General features: G+C 54.4%; 40 non-coding genes across 40 annotated transcripts; all 40 read right to left on the bottom strand.

Moving 5' to 3' along the window:
• Positions 1-444: 444 nt before the first annotated feature.
• Positions 445-516, bottom strand: Trnah-gug. Its single transcript has one exon. It is a non-coding gene; the product is annotated as a tRNA-His (tRNA).
• Positions 517-902: 386 nt separating this feature from the next.
• Positions 903-974, bottom strand: Trnae-cuc. Its single transcript has one exon. It is a non-coding gene; the product is annotated as a tRNA-Glu (tRNA).
• A 445-nt stretch (positions 975-1,419) lies between these two features.
• Positions 1,420-1,501, bottom strand: Trnal-uag. The gene has a single exon. It is a non-coding gene; the product is annotated as a tRNA-Leu (tRNA).
• Positions 1,502-2,248: 747 nt separating this feature from the next.
• Positions 2,249-2,320, bottom strand: Trnah-gug. The gene has a single exon. It is a non-coding gene; the product is annotated as a tRNA-His (tRNA).
• Positions 2,321-2,706: 386 nt separating this feature from the next.
• Trnae-cuc lies at positions 2,707-2,778 on the bottom strand. Its single transcript has one exon. It is a non-coding gene; the product is annotated as a tRNA-Glu (tRNA).
• A 445-nt stretch (positions 2,779-3,223) lies between these two features.
• On the bottom strand, positions 3,224-3,305 carry Trnal-uag. The gene has a single exon. It is a non-coding gene; the product is annotated as a tRNA-Leu (tRNA).
• A 747-nt stretch (positions 3,306-4,052) lies between these two features.
• Trnah-gug lies at positions 4,053-4,124 on the bottom strand. The gene has a single exon. It is a non-coding gene; the product is annotated as a tRNA-His (tRNA).
• A 386-nt stretch (positions 4,125-4,510) lies between these two features.
• On the bottom strand, positions 4,511-4,582 carry Trnae-cuc. Its single transcript has one exon. It is a non-coding gene; the product is annotated as a tRNA-Glu (tRNA).
• Positions 4,583-5,027: 445 nt separating this feature from the next.
• Positions 5,028-5,109, bottom strand: Trnal-uag. The gene has a single exon. It is a non-coding gene; the product is annotated as a tRNA-Leu (tRNA).
• Positions 5,110-5,856: 747 nt separating this feature from the next.
• On the bottom strand, positions 5,857-5,928 carry Trnah-gug. The gene has a single exon. It is a non-coding gene; the product is annotated as a tRNA-His (tRNA).
• A 386-nt stretch (positions 5,929-6,314) lies between these two features.
• Trnae-cuc lies at positions 6,315-6,386 on the bottom strand. Its single transcript has one exon. It is a non-coding gene; the product is annotated as a tRNA-Glu (tRNA).
• A 445-nt stretch (positions 6,387-6,831) lies between these two features.
• On the bottom strand, positions 6,832-6,913 carry Trnal-uag. Its single transcript has one exon. It is a non-coding gene; the product is annotated as a tRNA-Leu (tRNA).
• Positions 6,914-7,660: 747 nt separating this feature from the next.
• Trnah-gug lies at positions 7,661-7,732 on the bottom strand. The gene has a single exon. It is a non-coding gene; the product is annotated as a tRNA-His (tRNA).
• A 386-nt stretch (positions 7,733-8,118) lies between these two features.
• Positions 8,119-8,190, bottom strand: Trnae-cuc. The gene has a single exon. It is a non-coding gene; the product is annotated as a tRNA-Glu (tRNA).
• Positions 8,191-8,635: 445 nt separating this feature from the next.
• On the bottom strand, positions 8,636-8,717 carry Trnal-uag. Its single transcript has one exon. It is a non-coding gene; the product is annotated as a tRNA-Leu (tRNA).
• A 747-nt stretch (positions 8,718-9,464) lies between these two features.
• Positions 9,465-9,536, bottom strand: Trnah-gug. The gene has a single exon. It is a non-coding gene; the product is annotated as a tRNA-His (tRNA).
• A 386-nt stretch (positions 9,537-9,922) lies between these two features.
• Trnae-cuc lies at positions 9,923-9,994 on the bottom strand. Its single transcript has one exon. It is a non-coding gene; the product is annotated as a tRNA-Glu (tRNA).
• Positions 9,995-10,439: 445 nt separating this feature from the next.
• Trnal-uag lies at positions 10,440-10,521 on the bottom strand. Its single transcript has one exon. It is a non-coding gene; the product is annotated as a tRNA-Leu (tRNA).
• A 747-nt stretch (positions 10,522-11,268) lies between these two features.
• On the bottom strand, positions 11,269-11,340 carry Trnah-gug. Its single transcript has one exon. It is a non-coding gene; the product is annotated as a tRNA-His (tRNA).
• Positions 11,341-11,726: 386 nt separating this feature from the next.
• Trnae-cuc lies at positions 11,727-11,798 on the bottom strand. Its single transcript has one exon. It is a non-coding gene; the product is annotated as a tRNA-Glu (tRNA).
• A 445-nt stretch (positions 11,799-12,243) lies between these two features.
• Trnal-uag lies at positions 12,244-12,325 on the bottom strand. The gene has a single exon. It is a non-coding gene; the product is annotated as a tRNA-Leu (tRNA).
• A 747-nt stretch (positions 12,326-13,072) lies between these two features.
• Positions 13,073-13,144, bottom strand: Trnah-gug. The gene has a single exon. It is a non-coding gene; the product is annotated as a tRNA-His (tRNA).
• A 386-nt stretch (positions 13,145-13,530) lies between these two features.
• Positions 13,531-13,602, bottom strand: Trnae-cuc. Its single transcript has one exon. It is a non-coding gene; the product is annotated as a tRNA-Glu (tRNA).
• Positions 13,603-14,047: 445 nt separating this feature from the next.
• Trnal-uag lies at positions 14,048-14,129 on the bottom strand. Its single transcript has one exon. It is a non-coding gene; the product is annotated as a tRNA-Leu (tRNA).
• Positions 14,130-14,876: 747 nt separating this feature from the next.
• Positions 14,877-14,948, bottom strand: Trnah-gug. The gene has a single exon. It is a non-coding gene; the product is annotated as a tRNA-His (tRNA).
• Positions 14,949-15,334: 386 nt separating this feature from the next.
• On the bottom strand, positions 15,335-15,406 carry Trnae-cuc. The gene has a single exon. It is a non-coding gene; the product is annotated as a tRNA-Glu (tRNA).
• Positions 15,407-15,851: 445 nt separating this feature from the next.
• Trnal-uag lies at positions 15,852-15,933 on the bottom strand. Its single transcript has one exon. It is a non-coding gene; the product is annotated as a tRNA-Leu (tRNA).
• A 747-nt stretch (positions 15,934-16,680) lies between these two features.
• Trnah-gug lies at positions 16,681-16,752 on the bottom strand. The gene has a single exon. It is a non-coding gene; the product is annotated as a tRNA-His (tRNA).
• Positions 16,753-17,138: 386 nt separating this feature from the next.
• Positions 17,139-17,210, bottom strand: Trnae-cuc. Its single transcript has one exon. It is a non-coding gene; the product is annotated as a tRNA-Glu (tRNA).
• Positions 17,211-17,655: 445 nt separating this feature from the next.
• Trnal-uag lies at positions 17,656-17,737 on the bottom strand. Its single transcript has one exon. It is a non-coding gene; the product is annotated as a tRNA-Leu (tRNA).
• A 747-nt stretch (positions 17,738-18,484) lies between these two features.
• Trnah-gug lies at positions 18,485-18,556 on the bottom strand. The gene has a single exon. It is a non-coding gene; the product is annotated as a tRNA-His (tRNA).
• A 386-nt stretch (positions 18,557-18,942) lies between these two features.
• Trnae-cuc lies at positions 18,943-19,014 on the bottom strand. Its single transcript has one exon. It is a non-coding gene; the product is annotated as a tRNA-Glu (tRNA).
• Positions 19,015-19,459: 445 nt separating this feature from the next.
• Trnal-uag lies at positions 19,460-19,541 on the bottom strand. Its single transcript has one exon. It is a non-coding gene; the product is annotated as a tRNA-Leu (tRNA).
• Positions 19,542-20,288: 747 nt separating this feature from the next.
• Positions 20,289-20,360, bottom strand: Trnah-gug. The gene has a single exon. It is a non-coding gene; the product is annotated as a tRNA-His (tRNA).
• A 386-nt stretch (positions 20,361-20,746) lies between these two features.
• Positions 20,747-20,818, bottom strand: Trnae-cuc. Its single transcript has one exon. It is a non-coding gene; the product is annotated as a tRNA-Glu (tRNA).
• A 445-nt stretch (positions 20,819-21,263) lies between these two features.
• On the bottom strand, positions 21,264-21,345 carry Trnal-uag. Its single transcript has one exon. It is a non-coding gene; the product is annotated as a tRNA-Leu (tRNA).
• Positions 21,346-22,092: 747 nt separating this feature from the next.
• On the bottom strand, positions 22,093-22,164 carry Trnah-gug. The gene has a single exon. It is a non-coding gene; the product is annotated as a tRNA-His (tRNA).
• A 386-nt stretch (positions 22,165-22,550) lies between these two features.
• On the bottom strand, positions 22,551-22,622 carry Trnae-cuc. Its single transcript has one exon. It is a non-coding gene; the product is annotated as a tRNA-Glu (tRNA).
• A 445-nt stretch (positions 22,623-23,067) lies between these two features.
• Trnal-uag lies at positions 23,068-23,149 on the bottom strand. The gene has a single exon. It is a non-coding gene; the product is annotated as a tRNA-Leu (tRNA).
• Positions 23,150-23,896: 747 nt separating this feature from the next.
• Trnah-gug lies at positions 23,897-23,968 on the bottom strand. Its single transcript has one exon. It is a non-coding gene; the product is annotated as a tRNA-His (tRNA).
• Between the last annotated feature and the right edge of the window lie 9 nt (positions 23,969-23,977).

Below are 23,977 nucleotides of genomic sequence, written 5' to 3'. Positions count from 1 at the left end.
CATGTATCAAACATATGTGAGCTCAAGGAGGTTACACTTGAAGGAAAAGCGGCAGGTTAACGCGATCACATCAAAACCCCCGGCAGCTACGGGATTCGAAACCGCGCCTACAGAGAGACTGGTGCCTTAAACCAGCGCCTTAAAGCGCTCGGCCACGCTACATGCGCTGCTTGGTGCGCCAGTGTTCCTAGCATTTGTAGAAACAGTGCACGCCACAGCTTCCTGTTCTGCTGGGACTGGCTGCTCATCCATCGCACTTCAAACGACTGCCCTTTTCGACTACAGAGAGCAGCGGACGTCTGCGCTCTGGGAGGCGACATTACGTGTTGGGGATGAAGTGGTAGTGCTAACTGCGGCCTGCGGAACACGAGTGAAAAAATCAAGAGAGTACTGTCATTTCGAGTACTCGCCATTGCAACGGCAGCAAGGCAAAACTTTCAAAATTGCCGTGACCAGGATTCGAACCTGGGTTATTGCGGCCACAACGCAATGTCCTAACCACTAGACGATCACGGCCATGGCCACGGAGGCGCCCGCGAAGGCAGCTGGCTGCAATGCAAGTGGCGATACCCAGCAAAGCCTAGGCCAAGGTGTACGCCACAGCAGTGTCAGACACGGTCTCCATCACATGTATACGAGCAAATGAACGTGCCTGCGCTGTCAGGACTCTAACTACAGTGGTTAGCTGCATTCACCTCCGTGGCAATGTCTTGCAGTCCTCCAAGCCTCTTGACTACAGGTACCGGTATGTGGCTCGATAACAAGTGGATAGACGCCGCATCTCTCTCGCCGTCAGGTGTTGCCGCGAGTCATACTTAACGTAGCTTTCTGCACGCGTCAGCGTAGCGTCAGTCGAGCAAAGTCGAGACAAGTCGCATAGGAGGAGCAACAAAAACGCGCAATTCCGGTACCGGGAATCGAACCCGGGCCTCCTGGGTGAGAGCCAGGTATCCTAGCCACTAGACCACACCGGACAACGACGGCAGTGCTCTTTCCAGCGAACGCAGCAGCCGCCCACGGTTAACTGACGACAACTGTAAAAAATCCACTCTCTCGCGTTATAGAACGGCGTGCTCCGGACGCATTTCGTGGAGACGAACGCCAGCAATGATGAGAGCAAAAGGTGCCTACAAATCCTGTCGTTGCACCACGCACTGTTCTACGACAATTCACCAAGCAGACGCTCACGCCTTGTTGTGCTGTTTCCTTTGCGGGCAATGAGTGCATCTGCCTTCGACACAGGAAACATTACACGTTCGGCAGCTGTGGGATTGGAACCCACGCCTCCGAAGAGAATGGTGCCTGAAACCAGCGCCTTAGACCGCTCGGCCACGCTACCTACACAACACGCGCGTCACAAGAGCTGCGTCCTACCCCACGAGGACACACCGCAACGGCACAAAAATGAGACGTAAAAAGTGGCAACGGTGGGATTCGAACCCACGCCTCCGGAGAGACTGGTGCCTAAAACCAGCGCCTTAGACCGCTCGGCCACGTTACCGTTGGATCAGCAGCGGCAAAACGTTTCGTTTGTACTACAAAGATCACTTCGAAATGGAAGTATCTTGGCAATCGCCGTGCCATGTATTTCCACTGCTCTCCCACTGGAAGCGTCTCTTTAGGCCATCCACAGCAAGAAAAAGCCGTGCCCGCCGTACGGTAGCGACGCCACTTGTCTGTAGCTGTCGCAGTTAAGGAGACAGCGTCAAGAGACGTTTTCGTGCCGTGACCAGGTTTCGAACCTGCGCTTTCCTTAACCACTAAAGTATCGTAGCTGTAACTGTCAGGCGGAGCTAGAATGCTCCATGTATCAAACATATGTGAGCTCAAGGAGGTTACACTTGAAGGAAAAGCGGCAGGTTAACGCGATCACATCAAAACCCCCGGCAGCTACGGGATTCGAAACCGCGCCTACAGAGAGACTGGTGCCTTAAACCAGCGCCTTAAAGCGCTCGGCCACGCTACATGCGCTGCTTGGTGCGCCAGTGTTCCTAGCATTTGTAGAAACAGTGCACGCCACAGCTTCCTGTTCTGCTGGGACTGGCTGCTCATCCATCGCACTTCAAACGACTGCCCTTTTCGACTACAGAGAGCAGCAGACGTCTGCGCTCTGGGAGGCGACATTACGTGTTGGGGATGAAGTGGTAGTGCTAACTGCGGCCTGCGGAACACGAGTGAAAAAATCAAGAGAGTACTGTCATTTCGAGTACTCGCCATTGCAACGGCAGCAAGGCAAAACTTTCAAAATTGCCGTGACCAGGATTCGAACCTGGGTTATTGCGGCCACAACGCAATGTCCTAACCACTAGACGATCACGGCCATGGCCACGGAGGCGCCCGCGAAGGCAGCTGGCTGCAATGCAAGTGGCGATACCCAGCAAAGCCTAGGCCAAGGTGTACGCCACAGCAGTGTCAGACACGGTCTCCATCACATGTATACGAGCAAATGAACGTGCCTGCGCTGTCAGGACTCTAACTACAGTGGTTAGCTGCATTCACCTCCGTGGCAATGTCTTGCAGTCCTCCAAGCCTCTTGACTACAGGTACCGGTATGTGGCTCGATAACAAGTGGATAGACGCCGCATCTCTCTCGCCGTCAGGTGTTGCCGCGAGTCATACTTAACGTAGCTTTCTGCACGCGTCAGCGTAGCGTCAGTCGAGCAAAGTCGAGACAAGTCGCATAGGAGGAGCAACAAAAACGCGCAATTCCGGTACCGGGAATCGAACCCGGGCCTCCTGGGTGAGAGCCAGGTATCCTAGCCACTAGACCACACCGGACAACGACGGCAGTGCTCTTTCCAGCGAACGCAGCAGCCGCCCACGGTTAACTGACGACAACTGTAAAAAATCCACTCTCTCGCGTTATAGAACGGCGTGCTCCGGACGCATTTCGTGGAGACGAACGCCAGCAATGATGAGAGCAAAAGGTGCCTACAAATCCTGTCGTTGCACCACGCACTGTTCTACGACAATTCACCAAGCAGACGCTCACGCCTTGTTGTGCTGTTTCCTTTGCGGGCAATGAGTGCATCTGCCTTCGACACAGGAAACATTACACGTTCGGCAGCTGTGGGATTGGAACCCACGCCTCCGAAGAGAATGGTGCCTGAAACCAGCGCCTTAGACCGCTCGGCCACGCTACCTACACAACACGCGCGTCACAAGAGCTGCGTCCTACCCCACGAGGACACACCGCAACGGCACAAAAATGAGACGTAAAAAGTGGCAACGGTGGGATTCGAACCCACGCCTCCGGAGAGACTGGTGCCTAAAACCAGCGCCTTAGACCGCTCGGCCACGTTACCGTTGGATCAGCAGCGGCAAAACGTTTCGTTTGTACTACAAAGATCACTTCGAAATGGAAGTATCTTGGCAATCGCCGTGCCATGTATTTCCACTGCTCTCCCACTGGAAGCGTCTCTTTAGGCCATCCACAGCAAGAAAAAGCCGTGCCCGCCGTACGGTAGCGACGCCACTTGTCTGTAGCTGTCGCAGTTAAGGAGACAGCGTCAAGAGACGTTTTCGTGCCGTGACCAGGTTTCGAACCTGCGCTTTCCTTAACCACTAAAGTATCGTAGCTGTAACTGTCAGGCGGAGCTAGAATGCTCCATGTATCAAACATATGTGAGCTCAAGGAGGTTACACTTGAAGGAAAAGCGGCAGGTTAACGCGATCACATCAAAACCCCCGGCAGCTACGGGATTCGAAACCGCGCCTACAGAGAGACTGGTGCCTTAAACCAGCGCCTTAAAGCGCTCGGCCACGCTACATGCGCTGCTTGGTGCGCCAGTGTTCCTAGCATTTGTAGAAACAGTGCACGCCACAGCTTCCTGTTCTGCTGGGACTGGCTGCTCATCCATCGCACTTCAAACGACTGCCCTTTTCGACTACAGAGAGCAGCGGACGTCTGCGCTCTGGGAGGCGACATTACGTGTTGGGGATGAAGTGGTAGTGCTAACTGCGGCCTGCGGAACACGAGTGAAAAAATCAAGAGAGTACTGTCATTTCGAGTACTCGCCATTGCAACGGCAGCAAGGCAAAACTTTCAAAATTGCCGTGACCAGGATTCGAACCTGGGTTATTGCGGCCACAACGCAATGTCCTAACCACTAGACGATCACGGCCATGGCCACGGAGGCGCCCGCGAAGGCAGCTGGCTGCAATGCAAGTGGCGATACCCAGCAAAGCCTAGGCCAAGGTGTACGCCACAGCAGTGTCAGACACGGTCTCCATCACATGTATACGAGCAAATGAACGTGCCTGCGCTGTCAGGACTCTAACTACAGTGGTTAGCTGCATTCACCTCCGTGGCAATGTCTTGCAGTCCTCCAAGCCTCTTGACTACAGGTACCGGTATGTGGCTCGATAACAAGTGGATAGACGCCGCATCTCTCTCGCCGTCAGGTGTTGCCGCGAGTCATACTTAACGTAGCTTTCTGCACGCGTCAGCGTAGCGTCAGTCGAGCAAAGTCGAGACAAGTCGCATAGGAGGAGCAACAAAAACGCGCAATTCCGGTACCGGGAATCGAACCCGGGCCTCCTGGGTGAGAGCCAGGTATCCTAGCCACTAGACCACACCGGACAACGACGGCAGTGCTCTTTCCAGCGAACGCAGCAGCCGCCCACGGTTAACTGACGACAACTGTAAAAAATCCACTCTCTCGCGTTATAGAACGGCGTGCTCCGGACGCATTTCGTGGAGACGAACGCCAGCAATGATGAGAGCAAAAGGTGCCTACAAATCCTGTCGTTGCACCACGCACTGTTCTACGACAATTCACCAAGCAGACGCTCACGCCTTGTTGTGCTGTTTCCTTTGCGGGCAATGAGTGCATCTGCCTTCGACACAGGAAACATTACACGTTCGGCAGCTGTGGGATTGGAACCCACGCCTCCGAAGAGAATGGTGCCTGAAACCAGCGCCTTAGACCGCTCGGCCACGCTACCTACACAACACGCGCGTCACAAGAGCTGCGTCCTACCCCACGAGGACACACCGCAACGGCACAAAAATGAGACGTAAAAAGTGGCAACGGTGGGATTCGAACCCACGCCTCCGGAGAGACTGGTGCCTAAAACCAGCGCCTTAGACCGCTCGGCCACGTTACCGTTGGATCAGCAGCGGCAAAACGTTTCGTTTGTACTACAAAGATCACTTCGAAATGGAAGTATCTTGGCAATCGCCGTGCCATGTATTTCCACTGCTCTCCCACTGGAAGCGTCTCTTTAGGCCATCCACAGCAAGAAAAAGCCGTACCCGCCGTACGGTAGCGACGCCACTTGTCTGTAGCTGTCGCAGTTAAGGAGACAGCGTCAAGAGACGTTTTCGTGCCGTGACCAGGTTTCGAACCTGCGCTTTCCTTAACCACTAAAGTATCGTAGCTGTAACTGTCAGGCGGAGCTAGAATGCTCCATGTATCAAACATATGTGAGCTCAAGGAGGTTACACTTGAAGGAAAAGCGGCAGGTTAACGCGATCACATCAAAACCCCCGGCAGCTACGGGATTCGAAACCGCGCCTACAGAGAGACTGGTGCCTTAAACCAGCGCCTTAAAGCGCTCGGCCACGCTACATGCGCTGCTTGGTGCGCCAGTGTTCCTAGCATTTGTAGAAACAGTGCACGCCACAGCTTCCTGTTCTGCTGGGACTGGCTGCTCATCCATCGCACTTCAAACGACTGCCCTTTTCGACTACAGAGAGCAGCGGACGTCTGCGCTCTGGGAGGCGACATTACGTGTTGGGGATGAAGTGGTAGTGCTAACTGCGGCCTGCGGAACACGAGTGAAAAAATCAAGAGAGTACTGTCATTTCGAGTACTCGCCATTGCAACGGCAGCAAGGCAAAACTTTCAAAATTGCCGTGACCAGGATTCGAACCTGGGTTATTGCGGCCACAACGCAATGTCCTAACCACTAGACGATCACGGCCATGGCCACGGAGGCGCCCGCGAAGGCAGCTGGCTGCAATGCAAGTGGCGATACCCAGCAAAGCCTAGGCCAAGGTGTACGCCACAGCAGTGTCAGACACGGTCTCCATCACATGTATACGAGCAAATGAACGTGCCTGCGCTGTCAGGACTCTAACTACAGTGGTTAGCTGCATTCACCTCCGTGGCAATGTCTTGCAGTCCTCCAAGCCTCTTGACTACAGGTACCGGTATGTGGCTCGATAACAAGTGGATAGACGCCGCATCTCTCTCGCCGTCAGGTGTTGCCGCGAGTCATACTTAACGTAGCTTTCTGCACGCGTCAGCGTAGCGTCAGTCGAGCAAAGTCGAGACAAGTCGCATAGGAGGAGCAACAAAAACGCGCAATTCCGGTACCGGGAATCGAACCCGGGCCTCCTGGGTGAGAGCCAGGTATCCTAGCCACTGGACCACACCGGACAACGACGGCAGTGCTCTTTCCAGCGAACGCAGCAGCCGCCCACGGTTAACTGACGACAACTGTAAAAAATCCACTCTCTCGCGTTATAGAACGGCGTGCTCCGGACGCATTTCGTGGAGACGAACGCCAGCAATGATGAGAGCAAAAGGTGCCTACAAATCCTGTCGTTGCACCACGCACTGTTCTACGACAATTCACCAAGCAGACGCTCACGCCTTGTTGTGCTGTTTCCTTTGCGGGCAATGAGTGCATCTGCCTTCGACACAGGAAACATTACACGTTCGGCAGCTGTGGGATTGGAACCCACGCCTCCGAAGAGAATGGTGCCTGAAACCAGCGCCTTAGACCGCTCGGCCACGCTACCTACACAACACGCGCGTCACAAGAGCTGCGTCCTACCCCACGAGGACACACCGCAACGGCACAAAAATGAGACGTAAAAAGTGGCAACGGTGGGATTCGAACCCACGCCTCCGGAGAGACTGGTGCCTAAAACCAGCTCCTTAGACCGCTCGGCCACGTTACCGTTGGATCAGCAGCGGCAAAACGTTTCGTTTGTACTACAAAGATCACTTCGAAATGGAAGTATCTTGGCAATCGCCGTGCCATGTATTTCCACTGCTCTCCCACTGGAAGCGTCTCTTTAGGCCATCCACAGCAAGAAAAAGCCGTGCCCGCCGTACGGTAGCGACGTCACTTGTCTGTAGCTGTCGCAGTTAAGGAGACAGCGTCAAGAGACGTTTTCGTGCCGTGACCAGGTTTCGAACCTGCGCTTTCCTTAACCACTAAAGTATCGTAGCTGTAACTGTCAGGCGGAGCTAGAATGCTCCATGTATCAAACATATGTGAGCTCAAGGAGGTTACACTTGAAGGAAAAGCGGCAGGTTAACGCGATCACATCAAAACCCCCGGCAGCTACGGGATTCGAAACCGCGCCTACAGAGAGACTGGTGCCTTAAACCAGCGCCTTAAAGCGCTCGGCCACGCTACATGCGCTGCTTGGTGCGCCAGTGTTCCTAGCATTTGTAGAAACAGTGCACGCCACAGCTTCCTGTTCTGCTGGGACTGGCTGCTCATCCATCGCACTTCAAACGACTGCCCTTTTCGACTACAGAGAGCAGCGGACGTCTGCGCTCTGGGAGGCGACATTACGTGTTGGGGATGAAGTGGTAGTGCTAACTGCGGCCTGCGGAACACGAGTGAAAAAATCAAGAGAGTACTGTCATTTCGAGTACTCGCCATTGCAACGGCAGCAAGGCAAAACTTTCAAAATTGCCGTGACCAGGATTCTAACCTGGGTTATTGCGGCCACAACGCAATGTCCTAACCACTAGACGATCACGGCCATGGCCACGGAGGCGCCCGCGAAGGCAGCTGGCTGCAATGCAAGTGGCGATACCCAGCAAAGCCTAGGCCAAGGTGTACGCCACAGCAGTGTCAGACACGGTCTCCATCACATGTATACGAGCAAATGAACGTGCCTGCGCTGTCAGGACTCTAACTACAGTGGTTAGCTGCATTCACCTCCGTGGCAATGTCTTGCAGTCCTCCAAGCCTCTTGACTACAGGTACCGGTATGTGGCTCGATAACAAGTGGATAGACGCCGCATCTCTCTCGCCGTCAGGTGTTGCCGCGAGTCATACTTAACGTAGCTTTCTGCACGCGTCAGCGTAGCGTCAGTCGAGCAAAGTCGAGACAAGTCGCATAGGAGGAGCAACAAAAACGCGCAATTCCGGTACCGGGAATCGAACCCGGGCCTCCTGGGTGAGAGCCAGGTATCCTAGCCACTAGACCACACCGGACAACGACGGCAGTGCTCTTTCCAGCGAACGCAGCAGCCGCCCACGGTTAACTGACGACAACTGTAAAAAATCCACTCTCTCGCGTTATAGAACGGCGTGCTCCGGACGCATTTCGTGGAGACGAACGCCAGCAATGATGAGAGCAAAAGGTGCCTACAAATCCTGTCGTTGCACCACGCACTGTTCTACGACAATTCACCAAGCAGACGCTCACGCCTTGTTGTGCTGTTTCCTTTGCGGGCAATGAGTGCATCTGCCTTCGACACAGGAAACATTACACGTTCGGCAGCTGTGGGATTGGAACCCACGCCTCCGAAGAGAATGGTGCCTGAAACCAGCGCCTTAGACCGCTCGGCCACGCTACCTACACAACACGCGCGTCACAAGAGCTGCGTCCTACCCCACGAGGACACACCGCAACGGCACAAAAATGAGACGTAAAAAGTGGCAACGGTGGGATTCGAACCCACGCCTCCGGAGAGACTGGTGCCTAAAACCAGCTCCTTAGACCGCTCGGCCACGTTACCGTTGGATCAGCAGCGGCAAAACGTTTCGTTTGTACTACAAAGATCACTTCGAAATGGAAGTATCTTGGCAATCGCCGTGCCATGTATTTCCACTGCTCTCCCACTGGAAGCGTCTCTTTAGGCCATCCACAGCAAGAAAAAGCCGTGCCCGCCGTACGGTAGCGACGCCACTTGTCTGTAGCTGTCGCAGTTAAGGAGACAGCGTCAAGAGACGTTTTCGTGCCGTGACCAGGTTTCGAACCTGCGCTTTCCTTAACCACTAAAGTATCGTAGCTGTAACTGTCAGGCGGAGCTAGAATGCTCCATGTATCAAACATATGTGAGCTCAAGGAGGTTACACTTGAAGGAAAAGCGGCAGGTTAACGCGATCACATCAAAACCCCCGGCAGCTACGGGATTCGAAACCGCGCCTACAGAGAGACTGGTGCCTTAAACCAGCGCCTTAAAGCGCTCGGCCACGCTACATGCGCTGCTTGGTGCGCCAGTGTTCCTAGCATTTGTAGAAACAGTGCACGCCACAGCTTCCTGTTCTGCTGGGACTGGCTGCTCATCCATCGCACTTCAAACGACTGCCCTTTTCGACTACAGAGAGCAGCGGACGTCTGCGCTCTGGGAGGCGACATTACGTGTTGGGGATGAAGTGGTAGTGCTAACTGCGGCCTGCGGAACACGAGTGAAAAAATCAAGAGAGTACTGTCATTTCGAGTACTCGCCATTGCAACGGCAGCAAGGCAAAACTTTCAAAATTGCCGTGACCAGGATTCGAACCTGGGTTATTGCGGCCACAACGCAATGTCCTAACCACTAGACGATCACGGCCATGGCCACGGAGGCGCCCGCGAAGGCAGCTGGCTGCAATGCAAGTGGCGATACCCAGCAAAGCCTAGGCCAAGGTGTACGCCACAGCAGTGTCAGACACGGTCTCCATCACATGTATACGAGCAAATGAACGTGCCTGCGCTGTCAGGACTCTAACTACAGTGGTTAGCTGCATTCACCTCCGTGGCAATGTCTTGCAGTCCTCCAAGCCTCTTGACTACAGGTACCGGTATGTGGCTCGATAACAAGTGGATAGACGCCGCATCTCTCTCGCCGTCAGGTGTTGCCGCGAGTCATACTTAACGTAGCTTTCTGCACGCGTCAGCGTAGCGTCAGTCGAGCAAAGTCGAGACAAGTCGCATAGGAGGAGCAACAAAAACGCGCAATTCCGGTACCGGGAATCGAACCCAGGCCTCCTGGGTGAGAGCCAGGTATCCTAGCCACTAGACCACACCGGACAACGACGGCAGTGCTCTTTCCAGCGAACGCAGCAGCCGCCCACGGTTAACTGACGACAACTGTAAAAAATCCACTCTCTCGCGTTATAGAACGGCGTGCTCCGGACGCATTTCGTGGAGACGAACGCCAGCAATGATGAGAGCAAAAGGTGCCTACAAATCCTGTCGTTGCACCACGCACTGTTCTACGACAATTCACCAAGCAGACGCTCACGCCTTGTTGTGCTGTTTCCTTTGCGGGCAATGAGTGCATCTGCCTTCGACACAGGAAACATTACACGTTCGGCAGCTGTGGGATTGGAACCCACGCCTCCGAAGAGAATGGTGCCTGAAACCAGCGCCTTAGACCGCTCGGCCACGCTACCTACACAACACGCGCGTCACAAGAGCTGCGTCCTACCCCACGAGGACACACCGCAACGGCACAAAAATGAGACGTAAAAAGTGGCAACGGTGGGATTCGAACCCACGCCTCCGGAGAGACTGGTGCCTAAAACCAGCGCCTTAGACCGCTCGGCCACGTTACCGTTGGATCAGCAGCGGCAAAACGTTTCGTTTGTACTACAAAGATCACTTCGAAATGGAAGTATCTTGGCAATCGCCGTGCCATGTATTTCCACTGCTCTCCCACTGGAAGCGTCTCTTTAGGCCATCCACAGCAAGAAAAAGCCGTGCCCGCCGTACGGTAGCGACGCCACTTGTCTGTAGCTGTCGCAGTTAAGGAGACAGCGTCAAGAGACGTTTTCGTGCCGTGACCAGGTTTCGAACCTGCGCTTTCCTTAACCACTAAAGTATCGTAGCTGTAACTGTCAGGCGGAGCTAGAATGCTCCATGTATCAAACATATGTGAGCTCAAGGAGGTTACACTTGAAGGAAAAGCGGCAGGTTAACGCGATCACATCAAAACCCCCGGCAGCTACGGGATTCGAAACCGCGCCTACAGAGAGACTGGTGCCTTAAACCAGCGCCTTAAAGCGCTCGGCCACGCTACATGCGCTGCTTGGTGCGCCAGTGTTCCTAGCATTTGTAGAAACAGTGCACGCCACAGCTTCCTGTTCTGCTGGGACTGGCTGCTCATCCATCGCACTTCAAACGACTGCCCTTTTCGACTACAGAGAGCAGCGGACGTCTGCGCTCTGGGAGGCGACATTACGTGTTGGGGATGAAGTGGTAGTGCTAACTGCGGCCTGCGGAACACGAGTGAAAAAATCAAGAGAGTACTGTCATTTCGAGTACTCGCCATTGCAACGGCAGCAAGGCAAAACTTTCAAAATTGCCGTGACCAGGATTCGAACCTGGGTTATTGCGGCCACAACGCAATGTCCTAACCACTAGACGATCACGGCCATGGCCACGGAGGCGCCCGCGAAGGCAGCTGGCTGCAATGCAAGTGGCGATACCCAGCAAAGCCTAGGCCAAGGTGTACGCCACAGCAGTGTCAGACACGGTCTCCATCACATGTATACGAGCAAATGAACGTGCCTGCGCTGTCAGGACTCTAACTACAGTGGTTAGCTGCATTCACCTCCGTGGCAATGTCTTGCAGTCCTCCAAGCCTCTTGACTACAGGTACCGGTATGTGGCTCGATAACAAGTGGATAGACGCCGCATCTCTCTCGCCGTCAGGTGTTGCCGCGAGTCATACTTAACGTAGCTTTCTGCACGCGTCAGCGTAGCGTCAGTCGAGCAAAGTCGAGACAAGTCGCATAGGAGGAGCAACAAAAACGCGCAATTCCGGTACCGGGAATCGAACCCGGGCCTCCTGGGTGAGAGCCAGGTATCCTAGCCACTAGACCACACCGGACAACGACGGCAGTGCTCTTTCCAGCGAACGCAGCAGCCGCCCACGGTTAACTGACGACAACTGTAAAAAATCCACTCTCTCGCGTTATAGAACGGCGTGCTCCGGACGCATTTCGTGGAGACGAACGCCAGCAATGATGAGAGCAAAAGGTGCCTACAAATCCTGTCGTTGCACCACGCACTGTTCTACGACAATTCACCAAGCAGACGCTCACGCCTTGTTGTGCTGTTTCCTTTGCGGGCAATGAGTGCATCTGCCTTCGACACAGGAAACATTACACGTTCGGCAGCTGTGGGATTGGAACCCACGCCTCCGAAGAGAATGGTGCCTGAAACCAGCGCCTTAGACCGCTCGGCCACGCTACCTACACAACACGCGCGTCACAAGAGCTGCGTCCTACCCCACGAGGACACACCGCAACGGCACAAAAATGAGACGTAAAAAGTGGCAACGGTGGGATTCGAACCCACGCCTCCGGAGAGACTGGTGCCTAAAACCAGCGCCTTAGACCGCTCGGCCACGTTACCGTTGGATCAGCAGCGGCAAAACGTTTCGTTTGTACTACAAAGATCACTTCGAAATGGAAGTATCTTGGCAATCGCCGTGCCATGTATTTCCACTGCTCTCCCACTGGAAGCGTCTCTTTAGGCCATCCACAGCAAGAAAAAGCCGTGCCCGCCGTACGGTAGCGACGCCACTTGTCTGTAGCTGTCGCAGTTAAGGAGACAGCGTCAAGAGACGTTTTCGTGCCGTGACCAGGTTTCGAACCTGCGCTTTCCTTAACCACTAAAGTATCGTAGCTGTAACTGTCAGGCGGAGCTAGAATGCTCCATGTATCAAACATATGTGAGCTCAAGGAGGTTACACTTGAAGGAAAAGCGGCAGGTTAACGCGATCACATCAAAACCCCCGGCAGCTACGGGATTCGAAACCGCGCCTACAGAGAGACTGGTGCCTTAAACCAGCGCCTTAAAGCGCTCGGCCACGCTACATGCGCTGCTTGGTGCGCCAGTGTTCCTAGCATTTGTAGAAACAGTGCACGCCACAGCTTCCTGTTCTGCTGGGACTGGCTGCTCATCCATCGCACTTCAAACGACTGCCCTTTTCGACTACAGAGAGCAGCGGACGTCTGCGCTCTGGGAGGCGACATTACGTGTTGGGGATGAAGTGGTAGTGCTAACTGCGGCCTGCGGAACACGAGTGAAAAAATCAAGAGAGTACTGTCATTTCGAGTACTCGCCATTGCAACGGCAGCAAGGCAAAACTTTCAAAATTGCCGTGACCAGGATTCGAACCTGGGTTATTGCGGCCACAACGCAATGTCCTAACCACTAGACGATCACGGCCATGGCCACGGAGGCGCCCGCGAAGGCAGCTGGCTGCAATGCAAGTGGCGATACCCAGCAAAGCCTAGGCCAAGGTGTACGCCACAGCAGTGTCAGACACGGTCTCCATCACATGTATACGAGCAAATGAACGTGCCTGCGCTGTCAGGACTCTAACTACAGTGGTTAGCTGCATTCACCTCCGTGGCAATGTCTTGCAGTCCTCCAAGCCTCTTGACTACAGGTACCGGTATGTGGCTCGATAACAAGTGGATAGACGCCGCATCTCTCTCGCCGTCAGGTGTTGCCGCGAGTCATACTTAACGTAGCTTTCTGCACGCGTCAGCGTAGCGTCAGTCGAGCAAAGTCGAGACAAGTCGCATAGGAGGAGCAACAAAAACGCGCAATTCCGGTACCGGGAATCGAACCCGGGCCTCCTGGGTGAGAGCCAGGTATCCTAGCCACTAGACCACACCGGACAACGACGGCAGTGCTCTTTCCAGCGAACGCAGCAGCCGCCCACGGTTAACTGACGACAACTGTAAAAAATCCACTCTCTCGCGTTATAGAACGGCGTGCTCCGGACGCATTTCGTGGAGACGAACGCCAGCAATGATGAGAGCAAAAGGTGCCTACAAATCCTGTCGTTGCACCACGCACTGTTCTACGACAATTCACCAAGCAGACGCTCACGCCTTGTTGTGCTGTTTCCTTTGCGGGCAATGAGTGCATCTGCCTTCGACACAGGAAACATTACACGTTCGGCAGCTGTGGGATTGGAACCCACGCCTCCGAAGAGAATGGTGCCTGAAACCAGCGCCTTAGACCGCTCGGCCACGCTACCTACACAACACGCGCGTCACAAGAGCTGCGTCCTACCCCACGAGGACACACCGCAACGGCACAAAAATGAGACGTAAAAAGTGGCAACGGTGGGATTCGAACCCACGCCTCCGGAGAGACTGGTGCCTAAAACCAGCGCCTTAGACCGCTCGGCCACGTTACCGTTGGATCAGCAGCGGCAAAACGTTTCGTTTGTACTACAAAGATCACTTCGAAATGGAAGTATCTTGGCAATCGCCGTGCCATGTATTTCCACTGCTCTCCCACTGGAAGCGTCTCTTTAGGCCATCCACAGCAAGAAAAAGCCGTGCCCGCCGTACGGTAGCGACGCCACTTGTCTGTAGCTGTCGCAGTTAAGGAGACAGCGTCAAGAGACGTTTTCGTGCCGTGACCAGGTTTCGAACCTGCGCTTTCCTTAACCACTAAAGTATCGTAGCTGTAACTGTCAGGCGGAGCTAGAATGCTCCATGTATCAAACATATGTGAGCTCAAGGAGGTTACACTTGAAGGAAAAGCGGCAGGTTAACGCGATCACATCAAAACCCCCGGCAGCTACGGGATTCGAAACCGCGCCTACAGAGAGACTGGTGCCTTAAACCAGCGCCTTAAAGCGCTCGGCCACGCTACATGCGCTGCTTGGTGCGCCAGTGTTCCTAGCATTTGTAGAAACAGTGCACGCCACAGCTTCCTGTTCTGCTGGGACTGGCTGCTCATCCATCGCACTTCAAACGACTGCCCTTTTCGACTACAGAGAGCAGCGGACGTCTGCGCTCTGGGAGGCGACATTACGTGTTGGGGATGAAGTGGTAGTGCTAACTGCGGCCTGCGGAACACGAGTGAAAAAATCAAGAGAGTACTGTCATTTCGAGTACTCGCCATTGCAACGGCAGCAAGGCAAAACTTTCAAAATTGCCGTGACCAGGATTCGAACCTGGGTTATTGCGGCCACAACGCAATGTCCTAACCACTAGACGATCACGGCCATGGCCACGGAGGCGCCCGCGAAGGCAGCTGGCTGCAATGCAAGTGGCGATACCCAGCAAAGCCTAGGCCAAGGTGTACGCCACAGCAGTGTCAGACACGGTCTCCATCACATGTATACGAGCAAATGAACGTGCCTGCGCTGTCAGGACTCTAACTACAGTGGTTAGCTGCATTCACCTCCGTGGCAATGTCTTGCAGTCCTCCAAGCCTCTTGACTACAGGTACCGGTATGTGGCTCGATAACAAGTGGATAGACGCCGCATCTCTCTCGCCGTCAGGTGTTGCCGCGAGTCATACTTAACGTAGCTTTCTGCACGCGTCAGCGTAGCGTCAGTCGAGCAAAGTCGAGACAAGTCGCATAGGAGGAGCAACAAAAACGCGCAATTCCGGTACCGGGAATCGAACCCGGGCCTCCTGGGTGAGAGCCAGGTATCCTAGCCACTAGACCACACCGGACAACGACGGCAGTGCTCTTTCCAGCGAACGCAGCAGCCGCCCACGGTTAACTGACGACAACTGTAAAAAATCCACTCTCTCGCGTTATAGAACGGCGTGCTCCGGACGCATTTCGTGGAGACGAACGCCAGCAATGATGAGAGCAAAAGGTGCCTACAAATCCTGTCGTTGCACCACGCACTGTTCTACGACAATTCACCAAGCAGACGCTCACGCCTTGTTGTGCTGTTTCCTTTGCGGGCAATGAGTGCATCTGCCTTCGACACAGGAAACATTACACGTTCGGCAGCTGTGGGATTGGAACCCACGCCTCCGAAGAGAATGGTGCCTGAAACCAGCGCCTTAGACCGCTCGGCCACGCTACCTACACAACACGCGCGTCACAAGAGCTGCGTCCTACCCCACGAGGACACACCGCAACGGCACAAAAATGAGACGTAAAAAGTGGCAACGGTGGGATTCGAACCCACGCCTCCGGAGAGACTGGTGCCTAAAACCAGCGCCTTAGACCGCTCGGCCACGTTACCGTTGGATCAGCAGCGGCAAAACGTTTCGTTTGTACTACAAAGATCACTTCGAAATGGAAGTATCTTGGCAATCGCCGTGCCATGTATTTCCACTGCTCTCCCACTGGAAGCGTCTCTTTAGGCCATCCACAGCAAGAAAAAGCCGTGCCCGCCGTACGGTAGCGACGCCACTTGTCTGTAGCTGTCGCAGTTAAGGAGACAGCGTCAAGAGACGTTTTCGTGCCGTGACCAGGTTTCGAACCTGCGCTTTCCTTAACCACTAAAGTATCGTAGCTGTAACTGTCAGGCGGAGCTAGAATGCTCCATGTATCAAACATATGTGAGCTCAAGGAGGTTACACTTGAAGGAAAAGCGGCAGGTTAACGCGATCACATCAAAACCCCCGGCAGCTACGGGATTCGAAACCGCGCCTACAGAGAGACTGGTGCCTTAAACCAGCGCCTTAAAGCGCTCGGCCACGCTACATGCGCTGCTTGGTGCGCCAGTGTTCCTAGCATTTGTAGAAACAGTGCACGCCACAGCTTCCTGTTCTGCTGGGACTGGCTGCTCATCCATCGCACTTCAAACGACTGCCCTTTTCGACTACAGAGAGCAGCGGACGTCTGCGCTCTGGGAGGCGACATTACGTGTTGGGGATGAAGTGGTAGTGCTAACTGCGGCCTGCGGAACACGAGTGAAAAAATCAAGAGAGTACTGTCATTTCGAGTACTCGCCATTGCAACGGCAGCAAGGCAAAACTTTCAAAATTGCCGTGACCAGGATTCGAACCTGGGTTATTGCGGCCACAACGCAATGTCCTAACCACTAGACGATCACGGCCATGGCCACGGAGGCGCCCGCGAAGGCAGCTGGCTGCAATGCAAGTGGCGATACCCAGCAAAGCCTAGGCCAAGGTGTACGCCACAGCAGTGTCAGACACGGTCTCCATCACATGTATACGAGCAAATGAACGTGCCTGCGCTGTCAGGACTCTAACTACAGTGGTTAGCTGCATTCACCTCCGTGGCAATGTCTTGCAGTCCTCCAAGCCTCTTGACTACAGGTACCGGTATGTGGCTCGATAACAAGTGGATAGACGCCGCATCTCTCTCGCCGTCAGGTGTTGCCGCGAGTCATACTTAACGTAGCTTTCTGCACGCGTCAGCGTAGCGTCAGTCGAGCAAAGTCGAGACAAGTCGCATAGGAGGAGCAACAAAAACGCGCAATTCCGGTACCGGGAATCGAACCCGGGCCTCCTGGGTGAGAGCCAGGTATCCTAGCCACTGGACCACACCGGACAACGACGGCAGTGCTCTTTCCAGCGAACGCAGCAGCCGCCCACGGTTAACTGACGACAACTGTAAAAAATCCACTCTCTCGCGTTATAGAACGGCGTGCTCCGGACGCATTTCGTGGAGACGAACGCCAGCAATGATGAGAGCAAAAGGTGCCTACAAATCCTGTCGTTGCACCACGCACTGTTCTACGACAATTCACCAAGCAGACGCTCACGCCTTGTTGTGCTGTTTCCTTTGCGGGCAATGAGTGCATCTGCCTTCGACACAGGAAACATTACACGTTCGGCAGCTGTGGGATTGGAACCCACGCCTCCGAAGAGAATGGTGCCTGAAACCAGCGCCTTAGACCGCTCGGCCACGCTACCTACACAACACGCGCGTCACAAGAGCTGCGTCCTACCCCACGAGGACACACCGCAACGGCACAAAAATGAGACGTAAAAAGTGGCAACGGTGGGATTCGAACCCACGCCTCCGGAGAGACTGGTGCCTAAAACCAGCGCCTTAGACCGCTCGGCCACGTTACCGTTGGATCAGCAGCGGCAAAACGTTTCGTTTGTACTACAAAGATCACTTCGAAATGGAAGTATCTTGGCAATCGCCGTGCCATGTATTTCCACTGCTCTCCCACTGGAAGCGTCTCTTTAGGCCATCCACAGCAAGAAAAAGCCGTGCCCGCCGTACGGTAGCGACGCCACTTGTCTGTAGCTGTCGCAGTTAAGGAGACAGCGTCAAGAGACGTTTTCGTGCCGTGACCAGGTTTCGAACCTGCGCTTTCCTTAACCACTAAAGTATCGTAGCTGTAACTGTCAGGCGGAGCTAGAATGCTCCATGTATCAAACATATGTGAGCTCAAGGAGGTTACACTTGAAGGAAAAGCGGCAGGTTAACGCGATCACATCAAAACCCCCGGCAGCTACGGGATTCGAAACCGCGCCTACAGAGAGACTGGTGCCTTAAACCAGCGCCTTAAAGCGCTCGGCCACGCTACATGCGCTGCTTGGTGCGCCAGTGTTCCTAGCATTTGTAGAAACAGTGCACGCCACAGCTTCCTGTTCTGCTGGGACTGGCTGCTCATCCATCGCACTTCAAACGACTGCCCTTTTCGACTACAGAGAGCAGCGGACGTCTGCGCTCTGGGAGGCGACATTACGTGTTGGGGATGAAGTGGTAGTGCTAACTGCGGCCTGCGGAACACGAGTGAAAAAATCAAGAGAGTACTGTCATTTCGAGTACTCGCCATTGCAACGGCAGCAAGGCAAAACTTTCAAAATTGCCGTGACCAGGATTCGAACCTGGGTTATTGCGGCCACAACGCAATGTCCTAACCACTAGACGATCACGGCCATGGCCACGGAGGCGCCCGCGAAGGCAGCTGGCTGCAATGCAAGTGGCGATACCCAGCAAAGCCTAGGCCAAGGTGTACGCCACAGCAGTGTCAGACACGGTCTCCATCACATGTATACGAGCAAATGAACGTGCCTGCGCTGTCAGGACTCTAACTACAGTGGTTAGCTGCATTCACCTCCGTGGCAATGTCTTGCAGTCCTCCAAGCCTCTTGACTACAGGTACCGGTATGTGGCTCGATAACAAGTGGATAGACGCCGCATCTCTCTCGCCGTCAGGTGTTGCCGCGAGTCATACTTAACGTAGCTTTCTGCACGCGTCAGCGTAGCGTCAGTCGAGCAAAGTCGAGACAAGTCGCATAGGAGGAGCAACAAAAACGCGCAATTCCGGTACCGGGAATCGAACCCGGGCCTCCTGGGTGAGAGCCAGGTATCCTAGCCACTAGACCACACCGGACAACGACGGCAGTGCTCTTTCCAGCGAACGCAGCAGCCGCCCACGGTTAACTGACGACAACTGTAAAAAATCCACTCTCTCGCGTTATAGAACGGCGTGCTCCGGACGCATTTCGTGGAGACGAACGCCAGCAATGATGAGAGCAAAAGGTGCCTACAAATCCTGTCGTTGCACCACGCACTGTTCTACGACAATTCACCAAGCAGACGCTCACGCCTTGTTGTGCTGTTTCCTTTGCGGGCAATGAGTGCATCTGCCTTCGACACAGGAAACATTACACGTTCGGCAGCTGTGGGATTGGAACCCACGCCTCCGAAGAGAATGGTGCCTGAAACCAGCGCCTTAGACCGCTCGGCCACGCTACCTACACAACACGCGCGTCACAAGAGCTGCGTCCTACCCCACGAGGACACACCGCAACGGCACAAAAATGAGACGTAAAAAGTGGCAACGGTGGGATTCGAACCCACGCCTCCGGAGAGACTGGTGCCTAAAACCAGCGCCTTAGACCGCTCGGCCACGTTACCGTTGGATCAGCAGCGGCAAAACGTTTCGTTTGTACTACAAAGATCACTTCGAAATGGAAGTATCTTGGCAATCGCCGTGCCATGTATTTCCACTGCTCTCCCACTGGAAGCGTCTCTTTAGGCCATCCACAGCAAGAAAAAGCCGTGCCCGCCGTACGGTAGCGACGCCACTTGTCTGTAGCTGTCGCAGTTAAGGAGACAGCGTCAAGAGACGTTTTCGTGCCGTGACCAGGTTTCGAACCTGCGCTTTCCTTAACCACTAAAGTATCGTAGCTGTAACTGTCAGGCGGAGCTAGAATGCTCCATGTATCAAACATATGTGAGCTCAAGGAGGTTACACTTGAAGGAAAAGCGGCAGGTTAACGCGATCACATCAAAACCCCCGGCAGCTACGGGATTCGAAACCGCGCCTACAGAGAGACTGGTGCCTTAAACCAGCGCCTTAAAGCGCTCGGCCACGCTACATGCGCTGCTTGGTGCGCCAGTGTTCCTAGCATTTGTAGAAACAGTGCACGCCACAGCTTCCTGTTCTGCTGGGACTGGCTGCTCATCCATCGCACTTCAAACGACTGCCCTTTTCGACTACAGAGAGCAGCGGACGTCTGCGCTCTGGGAGGCGACATTACGTGTTGGGGATGAAGTGGTAGTGCTAACTGCGGCCTGCGGAACACGAGTGAAAAAATCAAGAGAGTACTGTCATTTCGAGTACTCGCCATTGCAACGGCAGCAAGGCAAAACTTTCAAAATTGCCGTGACCAGGATTCGAACCTGGGTTATTGCGGCCACAACGCAATGTCCTAACCACTAGACGATCACGGCCATGGCCACGGAGGCGCCCGCGAAGGCAGCTGGCTGCAATGCAAGTGGCGATACCCAGCAAAGCCTAGGCCAAGGTGTACGCCACAGCAGTGTCAGACACGGTCTCCATCACATGTATACGAGCAAATGAACGTGCCTGCGCTGTCAGGACTCTAACTACAGTGGTTAGCTGCATTCACCTCCGTGGCAATGTCTTGCAGTCCTCCAAGCCTCTTGACTACAGGTACCGGTATGTGGCTCGATAACAAGTGGATAGACGCCGCATCTCTCTCGCCGTCAGGTGTTGCCGCGAGTCATACTTAACGTAGCTTTCTGCACGCGTCAGCGTAGCGTCAGTCGAGCAAAGTCGAGACAAGTCGCATAGGAGGAGCAACAAAAACGCGCAATTCCGGTACCGGGAATCGAACCCGGGCCTCCTGGGTGAGAGCCAGGTATCCTAGCCACTAGACCACACCGGACAACGACGGCACTGCTCTTTCCAGCGAACGCAGCAGCCGCCCACGGTTAACTGACGACAACTGTAAAAAATCCACTCTCTCGCGTTATAGAACGGCGTGCTCCGGACGCATTTCGTGGAGACGAACGCCAGCAATGATGAGAGCAAAAGGTGCCTACAAATCCTGTCGTTGCACCACGCACTGTTCTACGACAATTCACCAAGCAGACGCTCACGCCTTGTTGTGCTGTTTCCTTTGCGGGCAATGAGTGCATCTGCCTTCGACACAGGAAACATTACACGTTCGGCAGCTGTGGGATTGGAACCCACGCCTCCGAAGAGAATGGTGCCTGAAACCAGCGCCTTAGACCGCTCGGCCACGCTACCTACACAACACGCGCGTCACAAGAGCTGCGTCCTACCCCACGAGGACACACCGCAACGGCACAAAAATGAGACGTAAAAAGTGGCAACGGTGGGATTCGAACCCACGCCTCCGGAGAGACTGGTGCCTAAAACCAGCGCCTTAGACCGCTCGGCCACGTTACCGTTGGATCAGCAGCGGCAAAACGTTTCGTTTGTACTACAAAGATCACTTCGAAATGGAAGTATCTTGGCAATCGCCGTGCCATGTATTTCCACTGCTCTCCCACTGGAAGCGTCTCTTTAGGCCATCCACAGCAAGAAAAAGCCGTGCCCGCCGTACGGTAGCGACGCCACTTGTCTGTAGCTGTCGCAGTTAAGGAGACAGCGTCAAGAGACGTTTTCGTGCCGTGACCAGGTTTCGAACCTGCGCTTTCCTTAACCACTAAAGTATCGTAGCTGTAACTGTCAGGCGGAGCTAGAATGCTCCATGTATCAAACATATGTGAGCTCAAGGAGGTTACACTTGAAGGAAAAGCGGCAGGTTAACGCGATCACATCAAAACCCCCGGCAGCTACGGGATTCGAAACCGCGCCTACAGAGAGACTGGTGCCTTAAACCAGCGCCTTAAAGCGCTCGGCCACGCTACATGCGCTGCTTGGTGCGCCAGTGTTCCTAGCATTTGTAGAAACAGTGCACGCCACAGCTTCCTGTTCTGCTGGGACTGGCTGCTCATCCATCGCACTTCAAACGACTGCCCTTTTCGACTACAGAGAGCAGCGGACGTCTGCGCTCTGGGAGGCGACATTACGTGTTGGGGATGAAGTGGTAGTGCTAACTGCGGCCTGCGGAACACGAGTGAAAAAATCAAGAGAGTACTGTCATTTCGAGTACTCGCCATTGCAACGGCAGCAAGGCAAAACTTTCAAAATTGCCGTGACCAGGACTCGAACCTGGGTTATTGCGGCCACAACGCAATGTCCTAACCACTAGACGATCACGGCCATGGCCACGGAGGCGCCCGCGAAGGCAGCTGGCTGCAATGCAAGTGGCGATACCCAGCAAAGCCTAGGCCAAGGTGTACGCCACAGCAGTGTCAGACACGGTCTCCATCACATGTATACGAGCAAATGAACGTGCCTGCGCTGTCAGGACTCTAACTACAGTGGTTAGCTGCATTCACCTCCGTGGCAATGTCTTGCAGTCCTCCAAGCCTCTTGACTACAGGTACCGGTATGTGGCTCGATAACAAGTGGATAGACGCCGCATCTCTCTCGCCGTCAGGTGTTGCCGCGAGTCATACTTAACGTAGCTTTCTGCACGCGTCAGCGTAGCGTCAGTCGAGCAAAGTCGAGACAAGTCGCATAGGAGGAGCAACAAAAACGCGCAATTCCGGTACCGGGAATCGAACCCGGGCCTCCTGGGTGAGAGCCAGGTATCCCAGCCACTAGACCACACCGGACAACGACGGCAGTGCTCTTTCCAGCGAACGCAGCAGCCGCCCACGGTTAACTGACGACAACTGTAAAAAATCCACTCTCTCGCGTTATAGAACGGCGTGCTCCGGACGCATTTCGTGGAGACGAACGCCAGCAATGATGAGAGCAAAAGGTGCCTACAGATCCTGTCGTTGCACCACGCACTGTTCTACGACAATTCACCAAGCAGACGCTCACGCCTTGTTGTGCTGTTTCCTTTGCGGGCAATGAGTGCATCTGCCTTCGACACAGGAAACATTACACGTTCGGCAGCTGTGGGATTGGAACCCACGCCTCCGAAGAGAATGGTGCCTGAAACCAGCGCCTTAGACCGCTCGGCCACGCTACCTACACAACACGCGCGTCACAAGAGCTGCGTCCTACCCCACGAGGACACACCGCAACGGCACAAAAATGAGACGTAAAAAGTGGCAACGGTGGGATTCGAACCCACGCCTCCGGAGAGACTGGTGCCTAAAACCAGCGCCTTAGACCGCTCGGCCACGTTACCGTTGGATCAGCAGCGGCAAAACGTTTCGTTTGTACTACAAAGATCACTTCGAAATGGAAGTATCTTGGCAATCGCCGTGCCATGTATTTCCACTGCTCTCCCACTGGAAGCGTCTCTTTAGGCCATCCACAGCAAGAAAAAGCCGTGCCCGCCGTACGGTAGCGACGCCACTTGTCTGTAGCTGTCGCAGTTAAGGAGACAGCGTCAAGAGACGTTTTCGTGCCGTGACCAGGTTTCGAACCTGCGCTTTCCTTAACCACTAAAGTATCGTAGCTGTAACTGTCAGGCGGAGCTAGAATGCTCCATGTATCAAACATATGTGAGCTCAAGGAGGTTACACTTGAAGGAAAAGCGGCAGGTTAACGCGATCACATCAAAACCCCCGGCAGCTACGGGATTCGAAACCGCGCCTACAGAGAGACTGGTGCCTTAAACCAGCGCCTTAAAGCGCTCGGCCACGCTACATGCGCTGCTTGGTGCGCCAGTGTTCCTAGCATTTGTAGAAACAGTGCACGCCACAGCTTCCTGTTCTGCTGGGACTGGCTGCTCATCCATCGCACTTCAAACGACTGCCCTTTTCGACTACAGAGAGCAGCGGACGTCTGCGCTCTGGGAGGCGACATTACGTGTTGGGGATGAAGTGGTAGTGCTAACTGCGGCCTGCGGAACACGAGTGAAAAAATCAAGAGAGTACTGTCATTTCGAGTACTCGCCATTGCAACGGCAGCAAGGCAAAACTTTCAAAATTGCCGTGACCAGGATTCGAACCTGGGTTATTGCGGCCACAACGCAATGTCCTAACCACTAGACGATCACGGCCATGGCCAC

The sequence above is a fragment of the Schistocerca piceifrons genome, unplaced genomic scaffold (assembly GCF_021461385.2).
Source record: "Schistocerca piceifrons isolate TAMUIC-IGC-003096 unplaced genomic scaffold, iqSchPice1.1 HiC_scaffold_622, whole genome shotgun sequence".
Taxonomy (NCBI): Eukaryota; Metazoa; Arthropoda; class Insecta; order Orthoptera; family Acrididae; genus Schistocerca; species Schistocerca piceifrons.
Note: the sequence above shows the minus strand (reverse complement) of the source record. Positions and strands in the feature narration are given on the sequence as shown.